The sequence below is a fragment of the Scyliorhinus canicula genome, chromosome 8 (assembly GCF_902713615.1).
Source record: "Scyliorhinus canicula chromosome 8, sScyCan1.1, whole genome shotgun sequence".
In the NCBI taxonomy this organism is placed as follows: domain Eukaryota; kingdom Metazoa; phylum Chordata; class Chondrichthyes; order Carcharhiniformes; family Scyliorhinidae; genus Scyliorhinus; species Scyliorhinus canicula.
The window spans coordinates 74,323,066-74,338,333 of NC_052153.1; the positions used below are offsets into that span (position 1 = coordinate 74,323,066).

The following is a 15,268-nucleotide window of genomic DNA, read 5'->3' on the forward strand; positions in this document are numbered from 1 at the left end:
TTCTTGGTCCATTCCAGGACTCACTCGTTTTTTTGGAAGCTGTGACTTCTTTGGAAGGCAAGGCCCAGTGCATCCTGTCGAGCTCCGGCGCGGCAAATACCTCATCGCCGCTCAACAGCTGAGTGAACTTTGCAGCGAAGCAATCGGTCTTGAGCCTTCACCTCCCTCCAGTAGACCCACCAGCCTCAGGTTCATGCGCCTGGACCTGTTCTCCATATCATCCAGTTCTGCCTTGAGGCCTTTGTTCCTATCCCCAACGATCGCCATTTTGGCCTCCAGTGACAAAAGTCGGCCTTTGTGTTGAGATAAGACCTGCTCCACGCCCTTCAGCATCTCTCCTGTTTGCCTGCCACCTTAGTCATCTTGCTCAGCTGCGCCCTGACTGGGTCCAAAGCCTCCTCCATCATAGTTTTAAATGATGCCTTCAATATTTGACCATGCCTCTAGAATCATTTGTCCATCTTCCCATCAAATTTCTTTAATTCTTCTGTCATCACCCCCACCATCATGTTGCGGGTGATGAGCATGGCCACTTCACCACCATCTTTTAGGAGTCCTTGCTCGGGCACAATGCTTGGGTTTCACTCCTCCACCCCTCTTCGATGTCAGTTTGGACATCCCCCTATTCACAGTTGTTTGTTCTGTCAGCCGATCGCGAAAATTCTTTGTGAAATGGGCAGAAAAACCCAAAGAATCGGAGCCTGTGGGCCACCTAAAATGCAGCTGCTACTGCCGCCCCAGAAGTCTGCGAGAGTTATTCTTGCTTAATGAGTGGAGCTGTTTTGTGAAGTAGTCACCCAATTTGTGTTTGGTCTCCCAATGGGGAGAAGACTACATTGTGAACAGTGAATACAGAATACTAAATTGAAAGAAGGCGTGTTTGGGGCCTTGCACAGTGAGAAGAGAGGAGGTAAAGGGGCAGGTGTTACACATGGGAAAGTGCCTTGGGAAGGGGATGAGGCACCATGGGCAATTAGGAGTGGACCAGGGTATTGAGGAGGAAACAGTCCCTTCGGAATGCTGACAGGGAAGGGGAGAAGAGGATGTATTTAGTGGTCGCTGGAGATAGTGGAAAAAAAAGGAAATATAATCCTAATGGTTATGAAAAGGATTGTGTTTGCTGGTGCATTCTAGTGTTGACCTAGTCAAAATTTGCAGGATCAGTGGGAAGACACCTGCAGGAACAGACAGGCCCACGTATCTTAAATGCAAATGATTACGAATGCTGGAATCTGAAACCAAAAAAGAAAATGCTGGAAAATCTCAGCAGGTCTGGCAGCATATGTACGGAGAGAAAATAACTAACGTTTTGAATCCAGATGACCCTTTGTCAAAGCTAAAAGGCATAGAAAGTGGGAGTGACTAGGGTGAGGGAATGAAAGATAAGTCATAGCCACAGAAACCAAGGGAAAAGAGTGCTAATGGCAGTCCTCAGAAAGAATAAAAGATGTGAAAAGTCAAACGGCAAAGAAACTAAAATCAGAGGGTAAGTTGTGACAGATGTAGATGTGGGGGAGGGCGGACATGGGCGGGAAAGTGGTAAAATGAGAAAAAGTGGGGAAGGAGGAAGCAGAGGGAAGAAAAGGTAAGGATAGGGGGAAAGAGGGGGGGGGGGGAATATATAGAAAGTAAGACGAGAAATAAATAAAAGGTAAATACAGTTAAAATGGAATGAAAACAGGGGTCGCGGTAATCATCTGAAGTTGTTGAATTCGATGTTGAGACTGGAAGGCTTGTAGCGTGCCTAACCGTAAGATGAAAAGCTGTTCCTCCAGTTTGCGTTGACTTCACTGGAACATTGCAGCAGGCCAAGGACAGACATGTGGGCATGGGAGCAGGGTCTTGTGTTAAAATGGCAAGCAACGTGAAGGTCAGGGTCCTGAATGTGCACAGACCGAAGGTGCTCAGCAAAGCGATCACACAGTCTACGTTTTGGTCTCTCTGATATAGAGGAGACCACATTGGAAGCAGCAAATGCAATAGACCAAATTGAAAGAGGTGGAAGTGAAACGCTGCTTAACCTGGAATGAGTGTTTTGGGGCTGGGATGTTAAGGTTGAAAGAGGTAAAGGACAGGTGTTATACCTGCGATTGCATGGGAAGGTGGCCTGGATGATGGGAGAGGTGTTGGGTATGGTGGAGGAGTGGACTAGATTAACCTGGAGGGAATGGTCTCTGTGGAATGCTGACAGAGCTAGTGGAGGGAAGGAAGATGTGTTTGGTAGTGGCATCACGCTGGAGTTGGCGAAAATGGTGGAGGATTAAGCTTTGCATGCAAAGGCTGGTGGGGTGAAATGTGAGAATGAGGCACAAGCATCTTTGTGGGTACATCTCTGAGGTCTGGCTGTCTTGTGTAGTTGGACTCCAGATCTTATACGTTTCAATGAGATCATCTCTCATTCTTCTAAATTCCAATGGATACAGGTCCAACATTTCCTCATAAGACAACCCTTTCATCCCGGGTATCAGTCGAGTGAACCTTCTCTGAACTGCTTTGAATACAATTATATCCTTTCTTAAAATAAGGAGATCAAAACTGTATACACTACTCCAGATGTGGTCTCACTAATGCCCTGTACAAACTACAGCAAAACTTTGCTACATATATATTCCATTCCCCTTGCAATAAATGACAACATGCCATTTGCCTTCCTAATCACTTGCTCTACCTGTATAGTAACTAACTTTTCTTAAAGTTAAATTTAATCATACTTTTCCTTAGCAATTTCCCCATTAACCACCTGTGTTAGATGGATAATCAAGATTTTATTTTAATTCTTTAGTCTAGGCCTGGTCTGGTTCACATCTCTTCCCTACATCATGCCACCAATCATCTGCAGAATTTTTACTTCTCACGAGATGTGCCAGCATCCCTTGCTGTGTGGGATTCTGACTGATCTGGGAAAGCAGTTCTCACCATCACTGGCATTTGCCTGGTAAATTTCAGTCGGTTCCACCTCCCTGGAATTCCAGTAGTCGGAGTCTTCTGTAACTGAATCCCTGCCATTTTCTGTTGGCTCTGCCAGTCTCCTTTTGGAAGTACAATGAGTCTGTACAAATTCCCTGCAGATTTTCCTGACTGATAATACAATGCTGACCTTCAGAAGGTCAAAATTCAGGATTTGATCACACATTAATGATTATGAAATCTGCAGTAGAAAGTTGAGAGGAGTTTAAGCAAATATTGGTGAGGCTGCAATCTATTCCTTCTGAACAAATCAAATCAAAACAGATTAATTGATAACAGAGGCCTGTGTAGTTAAGTAGAGGTGGAAACAATTGCTATATATAATATATAAACTAAAAAAAAGGATTGGAGTTTCTTTCTTTCTATAACAATGAAATTGGGGAAGAGAGAATATATTAATACAATTAACTGTAGAACATCTACAGGGGAGGGGGGGGGGCGTTCAAAAAGGAAATGAGAGTACAGGTCCAACATGTTCCCCTTATAATGAAATGTCATAGATATCATAGAATTTACAGTGCAGAAGGAGGCCACTCGGTCCATCGAGTGTGCACCGACCCTTGGAAAGAGCATCCTATCTAAGCCCCACCCTGTCCCTGTAACCCAGTAACCACACCCAACCTTTTTGAACACTAAGGGCAATTTAGCATGGCCAATCCACCTAACCTGCACATCTTTGGTCTCTGGGAGGAAACCGGAGCACCCGGAGGAAACCCACACAGACACGGGGAGAACATACAAACTCTGCACAGAGTGACCCAAGCCGAGAATCGAACCTGAGACCCTGGAGCTGTGAAGCAATTGTGCTAACCATTGCGCTGCCATGCCCCCCACACAAGATTGTTGGAGCAACAAGCTCCAAGAACCCTGGATGTTTTGGAATATTCAGGATTGGGCAAGAAAGAAAAGAGCGAATAAGCACATACAAAGGGAACAAATCAGCAAAGACCTTAATGGAATATAGAAAGTGCAAACGAGAGCAAAGAGGGGGCAGGAAAAAGCACCAGCAGGTAAGATTAGGCAGAATCACAAGATATTCTGTAAGTACATGAAGAGGATAACCAGGGAAAGAGTAGGGCCCATTAGGAACCAAGGAGGCCATCTGTGCATGGAGTCGGTAGGGTGTTAAATACATCTGTTTTCCCTTTGGAGAAGGAGGATGTAGATGAAGAATTCAGGAGAGGGACTGTGAGGTTCATGAACAGTTTGACATAGGGAATGAGGAGGTTTTGGTGGGCTTAAAGGTGGACAAATCTCCAGGTCCGGATGAGTTGTATCCCAGTCTGCTGTGGATGGCAAGAGACAAAATTAAAAAGCTCTGAAAAAATGTTAATACTCTATGGTCACAGGGGAGGTGCCAGAGGATGGGAGGATAACTTATATGGTTCCACCTTTTACAAAGGGTGGTAGAGATAAACCAGGGAATTACAGACCAGTGAGTCTCACATCAAGTGGCAGGGAAACTATTGGAGAAAATTCTGATGGATAGAATCAATCCCCACTTAGAGAGGCAAGGTTTGATCAGGGATAGTCAACATGGCTTTGTCAGAGGGACGTCATACATAACACATTTGATTGAAATTTTGAGGCGGTGATTGGGTGTGTAGATGAGGGGAGTACAGTTAATATATTTCATATGGATTTTAGCAGAGCCACATGTGAGAGAGATAAAGGCACATGGGATCTAGGATAACTTGGCAAGTTGGATTTAAAACTGGCTTAGTGGTAGGGTGCGATTCAGCAGACTCCAGTTAAAGTCAGCTGAATGGTGTTAACTCAGCTGAACGGCCAATTTAGTGGGGTGTTTTGCGGTGGCTGCAGCACTAAGAAACATCCTGCTTTCCAACGGCATGCTGCCATTTTCTTTTGGCCTCAGGGAGTTTTCCTCACCGATCGGGTGCCATTTTATCTAGCAGCCTGGATCTCTCCTCCCCCGGGAACCCTCCCTCACCTCCCCTACCTTGCAAGGCCCCCCCTCACTCTCCCCCCCCCCCCCCCCCCCACCCAAGCCTGACGCCTGGGAGAGCCAACCTGGCAGCTGAGCACACTAGTACTGCAGGCCTGGCACCCTGGCAGCACCTCTGGCTGTGCCACCCAGGAACTCTGGCTAAGCCGCAAGGCTAATTTAAATATTCGCATCACAGTGAGGGCAAGATCCAGATCGTTGCCGGTGGAACAGCGGTTTTGCACCAGACGCGGAGCCCAATTTAGGGATCTCACATGCTTCACCCGTTGCGCCTGGATCCGCATGAGGCGCAACTGGGGTGCCGAATTGTACCCAGAGGAGAGAGGTCCAGTGGCATACTACAGGGATCAGTGCTAGGTCCCTTATTATTTGCAATATATATAAACTAAATATATGAGAATGTGGGGGGTGGGGATGTTAAGTCAGTTTCAGATGATGCTGAGATTTGCAGGTTAATTAGTGAAGAAGTAGATCTTTGGTTGCTGGAAGAGATGATGTGTTCGTCTGATGGGCAGATCAGTGGCAGATGGAATTTAACCCTGAAAAGTGCAAGATGATACACTTTGGAAGGTGTAACAAGAGGAGAGAGTACTCAATGAAAGGCAGGACACTCGGAAGCTCAGAGGGACCTCGGGATGCTTGTCCACAGACCATTGAAGGCAGCATGATAGGTTAATATGGTTGTTAAGCAGGCATACGGGATACTTGCCTTTATCCATTGTGACATCGATTATAAGGGCAGGGAGGTTATGGTGGAGCTGTACAAAACTTTAGTTGGGCCACAGCTGTAGTATTGTGTGCAGTTCTGGTCACCTCATTATAGGAAGGATGTGATTGCACTGGAGAGGGTGCAGTGGAGATTCGCCAGGATGTTGCCTGGAGCATTGAGTTATGAAGAGAGACTGGATAGACTCCAGGTATTTTCTTTGGATCAGAAAAGGCTGACAGGGTACCAGATTGAGGTGTATAAGATTGAGGGGTATGGACAGGGTGGATAGGAAGCAACTGTTCCCTTTAGTTGAAGGGTCAATAGCAAGGGGATATAATTTTAAGGTGAGGGGCAGGAGATTTGGAGGGAATTAGAGGAAAGGTCTTTTCACCCAGAGGGTGGCGGGAGCCTGGAATGCACTGCCTGCGAGGGAAGTAGAGGCGGGAATCTTCACAACCTTTTAAAATGTACGCGGATGAGCATTTGAAATGTCACAACATTCAAAGCTATGGGCCAAGTGCTGGAATGTGGAATTAGTGTAGATTTAGTGTAGTTTTATCGACACAGACCAGATGGGCCAAAGGTGGACTTTATCTTGCAGTGAAAAGTACAAAGAACAACAGCACAGGAACAGGCCCTCCATGCCTGTACCTGTCATGATGCCAACCTTTACCAAAACCCTCAGCACTTCTTTCTGCCGTATCCCTCTATACCCATCTTATCCATGTGTTTGTCAAGATGGCTTTTGAACGCTGTTAATGTATCTGCTTCCACAACCTCCCCTGGCAACACGTTCAAGGCACTGACAACCTTCTGCATAAAAAACCTGCCTCGCACATCGCCTCTAAACTTTGCCCCACGGACTTTAAACCTATGCCGCCTGGTGACTGACCCCTCCACCCTGGGAAAGAGTGCCTGCCCATCCATTCTATCCATGCCCTTATAATCTTGGAGGCCTCTATCAGGTCACCCCTCAACCTTCGTCTTTATAATGAAAACAGTCCGAGTCTATTCAGCCTCTCCACGTAGCCAACACCCTCCAGCCCAGGCAACATTTTGGTAAACCTTCTCTGCACCCTCTCCAAAGCCTCCACATCCTTTTGGTAGTGTGGCGACCAGAATTGTGCGCAATATTCCAAGTGCGGCCTTACCAAGGTTCTATACAACTGTAGCATGACTTGCCAGTTTTTATACTCGATGTCCTGTCCAATCATTTTATTCCAGCATGTAATAGTTAAAAATCTAATTTTATCAGTAATCTAGGTTTTTGCATCCTTTGCAGAACAAACAGCCATATCAAATAGGATGAGCCAAAAGTAAATAACTTATACCTTGTAATATTGCACTGAAAGAGCAATTTGTAACAAAAAGATATTGCTTCAAACATATTTTTTTGTGTTTGGGTAAGGTGGTCTGGATTATTATTTGAACATATACTGTATAATATGTATGTGAATTTTAAAATAAATTCTGTCTTTACAAAAAATTCAATCGCTTTGGATTGGATGGAATTTTCCTAAGTACCTGCAGTGAGTTTCATGGCAGGAAGGAGGGAAAAATTTGGAGAAAGGTGAGGGGCAGGATTTTCCCGTGATGTGTGCTGTGGACTGGAAATTCCTGCCCGAATACAACGGACCTTTTGTTGATGAATCAAATTTTCCATTCCGCCCAGTATGATTCCTGCGGCAGGTCGGCAGGACCTTTGGCCTACCTATAATAAAGCCTACCTATAACAGTTCTCATCAATGCCAGTGAGATGTCACACTAGTGGGGGGGTATGAATTTATTCTGCTCACTGCCTCTTTGTTCTCCAGGAGGATGTTATCTGTGGGGCTCAGGCAGGGTTGCATATGAGACAGAGAGCCATTGCAGCGGGGGAAGGGGGAAGGAGACAAGGGGGACAATGGGCAGTGATGGGCTTGGAGAGTTGGTGGTGGGGGGATGGGGGTAGGGGATGATGAAGGGCGAGGAAGCTGGAGCCTGACATGGAAGACTAGAATGCAGCCATATAAGTGAATGGGAATTGAGCTGTATGAATCCAGACTCCAGAATACGAGGAGGCAGGTTGTGTTAGTGTGGTACAAGAGGGATGGTTTGAAGAGAGACTCATTGTGGGTGAACTGTGTTGGCATCAGTGAAGAAGGAACAGGAGAACTCAATGAAAGACAGTCATAGGCCCTTGTCTGTGACCAATAGGTAGGGGTGAGAGAATAAAGGCAGTCCCGAGGCTTAATGGAGTTCACAGTCAGGACTCAAGAACCCTGGGGCTTTGCAGGCCATGCTACAGGGCTGTGCATGGCACATACATGGTAGACCCACACCAGGGAGGGGCACGACAATTGTGTGCTCAATTGGGTAAGGAACAGTGTGGTGTGTGTAGGGTGTGGTCGTGGTCTTCCAATCGCTGGCCATGATCTTGTCTGGCTTGGTACTGGGCTGTAGATAGGATGGTCAGGGAGGCATCTGCAGCCTGTAAAGGGGGAATATGTAATAAAGGGTGGTATTCAAAACTCTTCTGGGAAGGTATCCTCAGTACGTGACAGTACACCCAGTCTCAAGATGGAGAGGGGTGAATTCAACATTGGGCACGGAACATCTACAGTGATGGGTTCAGATGGGAGGGAAGTTGGAATGACGATCACGATTACTGTGGGATCCAGGATTACTGGGGGAGGCTGGAGAATAACAGGAGGGATCTCTCCCTGCACGCCATAGGGTTCCAAGAAAATTGGTGGGACACAAACACTCTGATGCGACCATCAATTCATTCAGAGACACGAGTGAAGTAAACTGTGGCTTTAATCGGCTTACAACTGAGCCTGCCTGCGACTAAACTGAACTGAAGGCGGACTCGCAGGACCGCAGCACTTATACTTCCTGCTGGGGGCGGAGCCAATGGCGGAGCCCTGTACATGCTCCTCAACTCCCCCTGTGGGCAGAGCCACGCAACGGCAGACAGATGGAGCCCACAGGGACACAGTAATGTACAGTGTGAATTTATAGTGGTTACACCTTCACCACACACTCACAGGGGGAAGATTGAAGCTAGCGCATCACCACCATCTTGCAAGCCCAAAGTTGTGGCCCAGTTTGAAATTGAAACAGGAAAAGAATTGCACGGACCAGTGTGGGTGGAACCCAGGGCTGCATTCAGGGGCCCTTTCAGGGGGAACCCTCAAACTGGTTGGAGCCTCGGCATTGAAATAGTCAGACCTGAGCGAAAAGAAGAAAACATCCTTGAGAAGGTACAATTGGATCCAATACCTTTTGCTGCTCATTAACGAGAGACTGCAGGAGTCAGTGGCTTCACAATACAGCTGCTCCATTTGACGTTTAACAGAGCTATGTAAGATTGGAAAATGCAGACAACGGTTAAGGAAGCACAGCTGCTACATATCTGCCAGTTTATCAATGAAAGCCGCAAATGTGCTTTCTCCAGTTGGCATGGAGAACGGGCCAGAGGACATCCGGTTATTGCTGAAGTGCAAATTGATCTTGATGAGAACACCAGATTAGAGATTACTTTTGTGAGTACTTTTGGTAAGGTGGCACATTTCATTAATGTGTCAAAAGCTCTCCCAAGGTCTGTTGGATTAAGATGTTAAGTATCAGGGTTGGCATTGTCGCCATCAATAGGGCAGACATTGCATCAAACAACTTAATGCCACCTTTGAGAAATGTTTTGCAGATACTGAGATGTGTGCATGGTTGGAGAGAGTATCATAGCTGCAGGTTTTGTTATTTGACCCGACTGATGAAGGCAGCCTTCTCATTAGGAGAGACAGTTACAGCTACACCTCCGAGCTTAGTTTGGACACCTAACTCCATGCTGTCTTGTAAGGAGTATGGTAGCTAAGGCATTTTGCGGACAGTTCCAGTAAAGAATTTGATCCATCTCTGACAGAACACAAGGGTAGAGTAGCTATCCCCAGTCAGCTGCACATCTCACTCTTGCAATAAGAGGGCACATAGATAAACATGCACAATAATTTTAAATAACATAAAAACTAGGAGCAGGAGTAGGCCATCTGGCCCCTCGAGCCTGCTCCGCCAGTCAATGAGATCATGGCTGATCTTTTGTGGACTCAGCTCCACTTTCCCGCCCGAACACCATAACCCTTTATTTCTTTATTCTTCATAAAACTATCTATCTTTATCTTGAAAACAAATGATGAGACTATTCTCGTGAAGAACAAATGCATTAAGGAAGGTGCATGATATCAACAGTGATTGAACGTCCCTGACCCAGAAGTGATCTCAAAGCTTCTTAATTTTCCTAACCCTACCACTGCATCTAGGAGCACCCCAAAATCCGCAGTAGAGGTAGTCTGCTGACTGTACGCTCTGTTGATGACTTTGGCGGACGTCCTCTTGAGGGCTGAGACTGGTCGAGGGCCGAAGGGCCTGTTCTGTGCTGTACTGTTCTATGTTCTATGCTGTGGGGCTGGTGGACCCTCCTCGAACTGTACAGCTGGAGGTGATAGTGTCAGAGGGAGAAGGGATTGGTTACGGCTTGATGAGATAGCCCTGGGGTCTCCATCTGCTGGCCCTCATCCCTGTAGGTGCCTGAGCTCCTGCCACACTCCCTGAGGAGAAGAAGCACCTGGAGGGCGGTCAAGGTCCCCCCACCCCCCTTCCTTGCCAAGTTACTGCTGGATCCCACCAATGCCTATAGCAATGGAGTACAGGTCTGAGGTCTCCAGGGTGGTTGCCACCCTTCCCATCGAAGCCTCAAGATGCTCACATATTCGAGCTACGACATCAGGGAGAACACAGACAGAATCCTTTGTCCTTCGCTGTAGCCTGTTGACTGCCTCTTGCAACTCTCCCCAATTTTTTGCCATCAGTCGCGGCATCTACAGCATCTGTAACATCTGTTACCAGGTCTCATCATAAGATTCAAATTCATTCTGTCTCTGGTGGTAGCTGCAGGATAATGCATTGATGGATCTTTTTTCAATAACTCATCAGCTGAGATGGTCTGCAGGCAGAGGCTATGGAGGTCTGTCTGGACCTGCTGGTGCCTGTAAGAGAGAGGAGAGAGATTTAGTTCAGGAAAAGGCAGAGTAAAACATTGCATGTCATTCACTGAGAATGTCAGGATGTGATTAACTCATGGAGGTCTCATCCACACTGGGCTGTGGGACAGGCCAAACACGCCTTCCCCACAGGAGCAATCTCTGTCCTCACCCACCAACTCGGTAGTATCCTCCTCGAATTTGGTCAGCACCAGTATGTTGGCCATCCCTCCCCAGTCTGGGATCTCTCTATTCTTGCTGGGATCTCTCTATTGCAGGCAAGCTTGGCCCACGTGAAAACAAATGGATGGAATATGATTATAAGAGGTGGAGGAGGGGTTATAAAGCATGAATTTATGCTACTTTGTGTGCTGAGCCTTCCCAGGGGATGGATTTTCTATAGCACAATAGATCAGATGCTGGTGATGTTAAAGTATCCATGAGACGATTAGTTGTGATTTGTCACCAGCTAATATGAGCGTGTGAGATTAGAATCACTGAAGGTTGACTTACCCTGGCAGAGCAGATGTCAATATTCATCCTCCTGCACTCTCTGATGTTTCTGGTGCAGGTGTCCGACACACTGACCTCTGTTTCAATCGCGCCCTCCCCGGCTAGCAAGGTGAGGGTGGGAATCCTAAAATCATCCCTGGGGTAGAGGACGCCCCAATGTTGGCAGACACCATTGATTAGGGCCTCCAGGGAGTCATCACTAAATCTCGGAGCGACTTTCTTCTTTGACGTCTCCTTCATAAAGCTGTGTTGGAGAGGGTTAATATCATAGAATCCCTATAGTGCAGAAGAAAACCATTCGGCCCATCGAGTCTGCACTGACTATCCACTGTCGATCCACTGTCTATCCTACCCCCGTGTCCCCACCTGACCTTCGAATGCTAAGGGGTGATGTAGCATGGCTGATCCACCTCGCCTGCACACCTTTGGACTGTGGGAGGAAACCGGAGCACCCGGAGGAAACCCACGCAGATATGAGGAGAACCTGCAAACTCCATACAGACACAGGCGTGAACTCGGGTCCCTGGCATGTCAGGCAGCAGTGCTAGCCACTGTGGCACTGTGAATGTTTGTGTGACATTTAAATGTGGTGCCCAGAGATTCAATCCCGTCAGGTGATGGCAGTTCAGACAAATCAGCTCCAGACCTGTCACATGATTTGGAGAGATACTCACCTATGCATAATTAGCTTCAACTCCTGACTGCAAAATCGGGTATATTTTCTCATCACGCTGACCAGCTGGAAACACACTCCAGAACCCACCCACCATGGCACTTAGTTTCAAAAATGGAAAATTCCACACTTAGATTTTCCATTGGATAGTTGTGATTTTCAGTATCACAATATTATTTTCCTCCCCAAAAAGCACATTTTAGTCAGAATTTTTATTTACTCTTTGTCATGCTCATGACTATAATTGTGTCACAGTGCCACCTACTGGAATCACATTATATTGCACCTATCCTGGGAAATGCCATTGCTGACCTGATGCTTGTAGGTAGCATTGATTAATTATTAATGTGCTTTGGAAGATGCTGAAGTCATGAAAGGCACTATCTAAATACAAGTTCTTTCTATGGTTAATGGTGACCACACAACCCCCCGCAATGGATCACTGAATTTATTCAAGACAGAATTAGACAGATTATTGATAGACAAGGGTGTATTGATAGACAAGTGAAGCTTCAGCCCCTCAAGATGCTCAATGGGCATGATTCATAGTACATGACAAATTCAGGAGACGTGCAGGGAGCAGTATCAACCTCTTTATATGGCCTTCTTCGATCTCAAAGGCCTCACAAAGATCTCTCAAAGGCCTTCAACTCTGTCAACCATGAGGGATTGTGGAATATCATCCTAAAATTGGGTTGCCTCCAGAAATTCGTCACCATTCTCCACCTGCTCCACGATGACATGCAAGCCACGATTCTCACCAATGTAACCAATACGTGTGCAAACTGGGGTCAAACAGGGCTGCGTCATTGCTCCAATGCTCTTCTCCATCTTCCTCCATCCAGTCACCCTGAAGCTCCCCCACCCCCCCTCCGCCCTGGAGTGGAGCTAACCTACTGGAGAAGCGGGAAACTCCGACGCCTACAGGCCAGAACCGAGACCACCCCAATCTCGGTCATTGAGCTGCAGTACGCAGACGATGCCTGTGTGTGCGCACAGAGGCCGAGCTACAAACCATTGTCGACGAATTCACCGAGGCATATGAGAGAATGGGCCTCAGACCAAACATCCAGAAAACAAAGGCTCTTTACCAACCTGCTCCTGCCACATGTTACTGCCCCTCAACCACCAAGATCCCCGGTGAGCCCTTGGACATTGTGGATCATTTCCCATACATCGGGAGTCTCCTCTCTGAGCAAGCAAACATTGATGACATAATCGAGCATCAACTCCAATGTACCAGTGCAGTCTTCAGATGCCTGAGGAACATATTGTTCGAAGACCAAGACCTCAAATCCAGCACCACGCTCATGATCTACAGAGCAGCCATGGTCCCTGCCATTCTGTAGGCTTTAGAAGCATGGATAATGTACGGCAGAAACCTCAAATCCATTAAGAAATATCATCAACGTTGCCTCTGCAAAATCCTGCACACAGTCCCATGGATTGTGGCACGTTCTAGCATTGCACGCAGGTCGTTGGTGGCCCCTCTTGATAGCTGCAATCTTCACTGGCACTAGCATTCTGACATCTGGAGACAAACAATGCAGTTCAGTCCAGAGTCTAGGCAGCGGTTTGCCCGTCATGGATTGGCCTCCCGCTGCCAATCCACTCGGCGCCCTTTTACAGCTTGCCCAGCTGGAGGCCGGTCTTTTTGCTGCTGTTGCACTGGTGCCTAATGCACCTTTCCTCTGCTCTACCCCTCCCCAAGGGGGTCCAGGAGAATTGGGTAGATGATGCCGTGGTGTCCCTTTATCATGTGCTGCACTTGACAAGTTTCCCTGGGTCCTTGGCCTTGTCAGCTCCCTTTGATCCTGTGGTTATGAGCCTCTCTGCGGGTGCTGCTGACAGGCCACAACCACCACTCAATTCCTCAGAGCTGACCCACTGGCTCTTGGCCTTTAACTCCTCAGAGTCCATCCACTCATTCTTGCCTCTCACCTAGAGGCTTTCCACCTTAATTCTTTCAATGATCAAAGCACATGGAAGTCAGCTCCAATATAGCTGACTTCCACAGATGAGCCTGAGATCTTGCCTGTGTTCCGCCATCCTTAAGTGGTTGGGGATTGACAGCCTGTGATACTCTTGCGGGATCGTTGAATTAAATTGCAACCAGCCACATTTAAGTGAGCGTTAATTACCTGCACAACTATTACTTGTTGACTTGTTCCGTGTTGTAGTGGCAATGCTGCTTACCCAATGTCACACAGTCTGCGCTTCACTCCAGCATGGCCTGTTCTGACTCTCTGACCTTCCTCTACCTTGCAGCTCTCTGATGTGGGCCACGTTCAATACCATAGAGTCATTATGACACCTGAGAAAGCCATTTGGCACATTGTGTCCATGCTAGCTGTCTGATGAATAACCCAGCCAGTCCCATTATCCAGCTCTATTCCCATAGTGCTGCAAGTTTATGTCCCTCATGTGCCCATTCAATTTATTTTTGAAATTATTGATTATCCAAGCTACCACTACCTTCATGGCAAGCTGAAATTCATGCTCAGATGTCAAATACACCGACTGATGATTAACAACAGTGGAGGAGTCGAGAGAGGTGGTGGTGAAGTAGAGCTGGGTGTCATCAGTTTACATGTGAAAAGTAACGATGTGCCTTCAGATGAAGTTGTCTAGATCAGTGTTTTTCAAACTTTTTTTCCCGGGACCCACTTTTGCCAACTGGTTGACAATCACACAGGGACAGCAGGAGGTGAAGGTGCCTTTCACTTTTATATTTACTCCCCCAGACAGGACGCAGAACTTTTATCTATGTCTAAGAAAGTCTTGGTCCCGCTTAGCTAACTGAACCTCTGACGCAATCAAATTGTCTCTCGCCTCTCTGGCGGCGAACTTCTAAAATTAGTTTAAAAACCCAGATTTTGCAGAGGTGTTTTCTGCATTGGCTTACCTCCATGCCTCACCAAGATGGAACTTGAATTTTCTTCAGTATTATTATTAACATTACAGTTTCACTGAAGTTAGCATGATGAGAGTAAAGGATCACTACTTATATGTGACCACATAAATGCTGCTTGTTAAAACAAAATCCCTGAAATACACAATTGAAGTGTGAGTACCTGGCGGCTGCTCTCCTTCCAGTTTCCCGCTTGCCTGCTCTTCGCTGCTAGTCCTGTACTCACCAAAACATTCTAGCAGCAAACTAGGGCACTCTTTCAAGCTTCCCGCAGTTGGGAACCACTGCAAGAGGACTTTTATTGACATTTAAGGCAGGACTTTCCCTGCAAGCCTCTGAATGCTGTCGGTGGGGAAACCTCAGAGGTTGATGTGCACAGAATACCGCAACCATTCTGACACCCGCACTTTGAAAAAGCCTGCTCCAGAGGCAGCTTTTAGATGAGAACGGAAGGGGGTGGGGCCAATACTGTGAGAGTGAAGCCATTTAATAAGATTGGAACCAGGTGAAA

At 46.9% G+C, this 15,268-nt stretch overlaps 1 protein-coding gene across 6 annotated transcripts in view; it reads left to right on the plus strand.

The window, feature by feature from the left end:
• Nucleotides 1-15,268, plus strand: part of LOC119970322 (guanine nucleotide-binding protein G(I)/G(S)/G(O) subunit gamma-7) — a 372,740-nt gene that overhangs the window by 91,383 nt on the left and 266,089 nt on the right. The gene's annotated exons all lie outside the window — the stretch shown is intronic.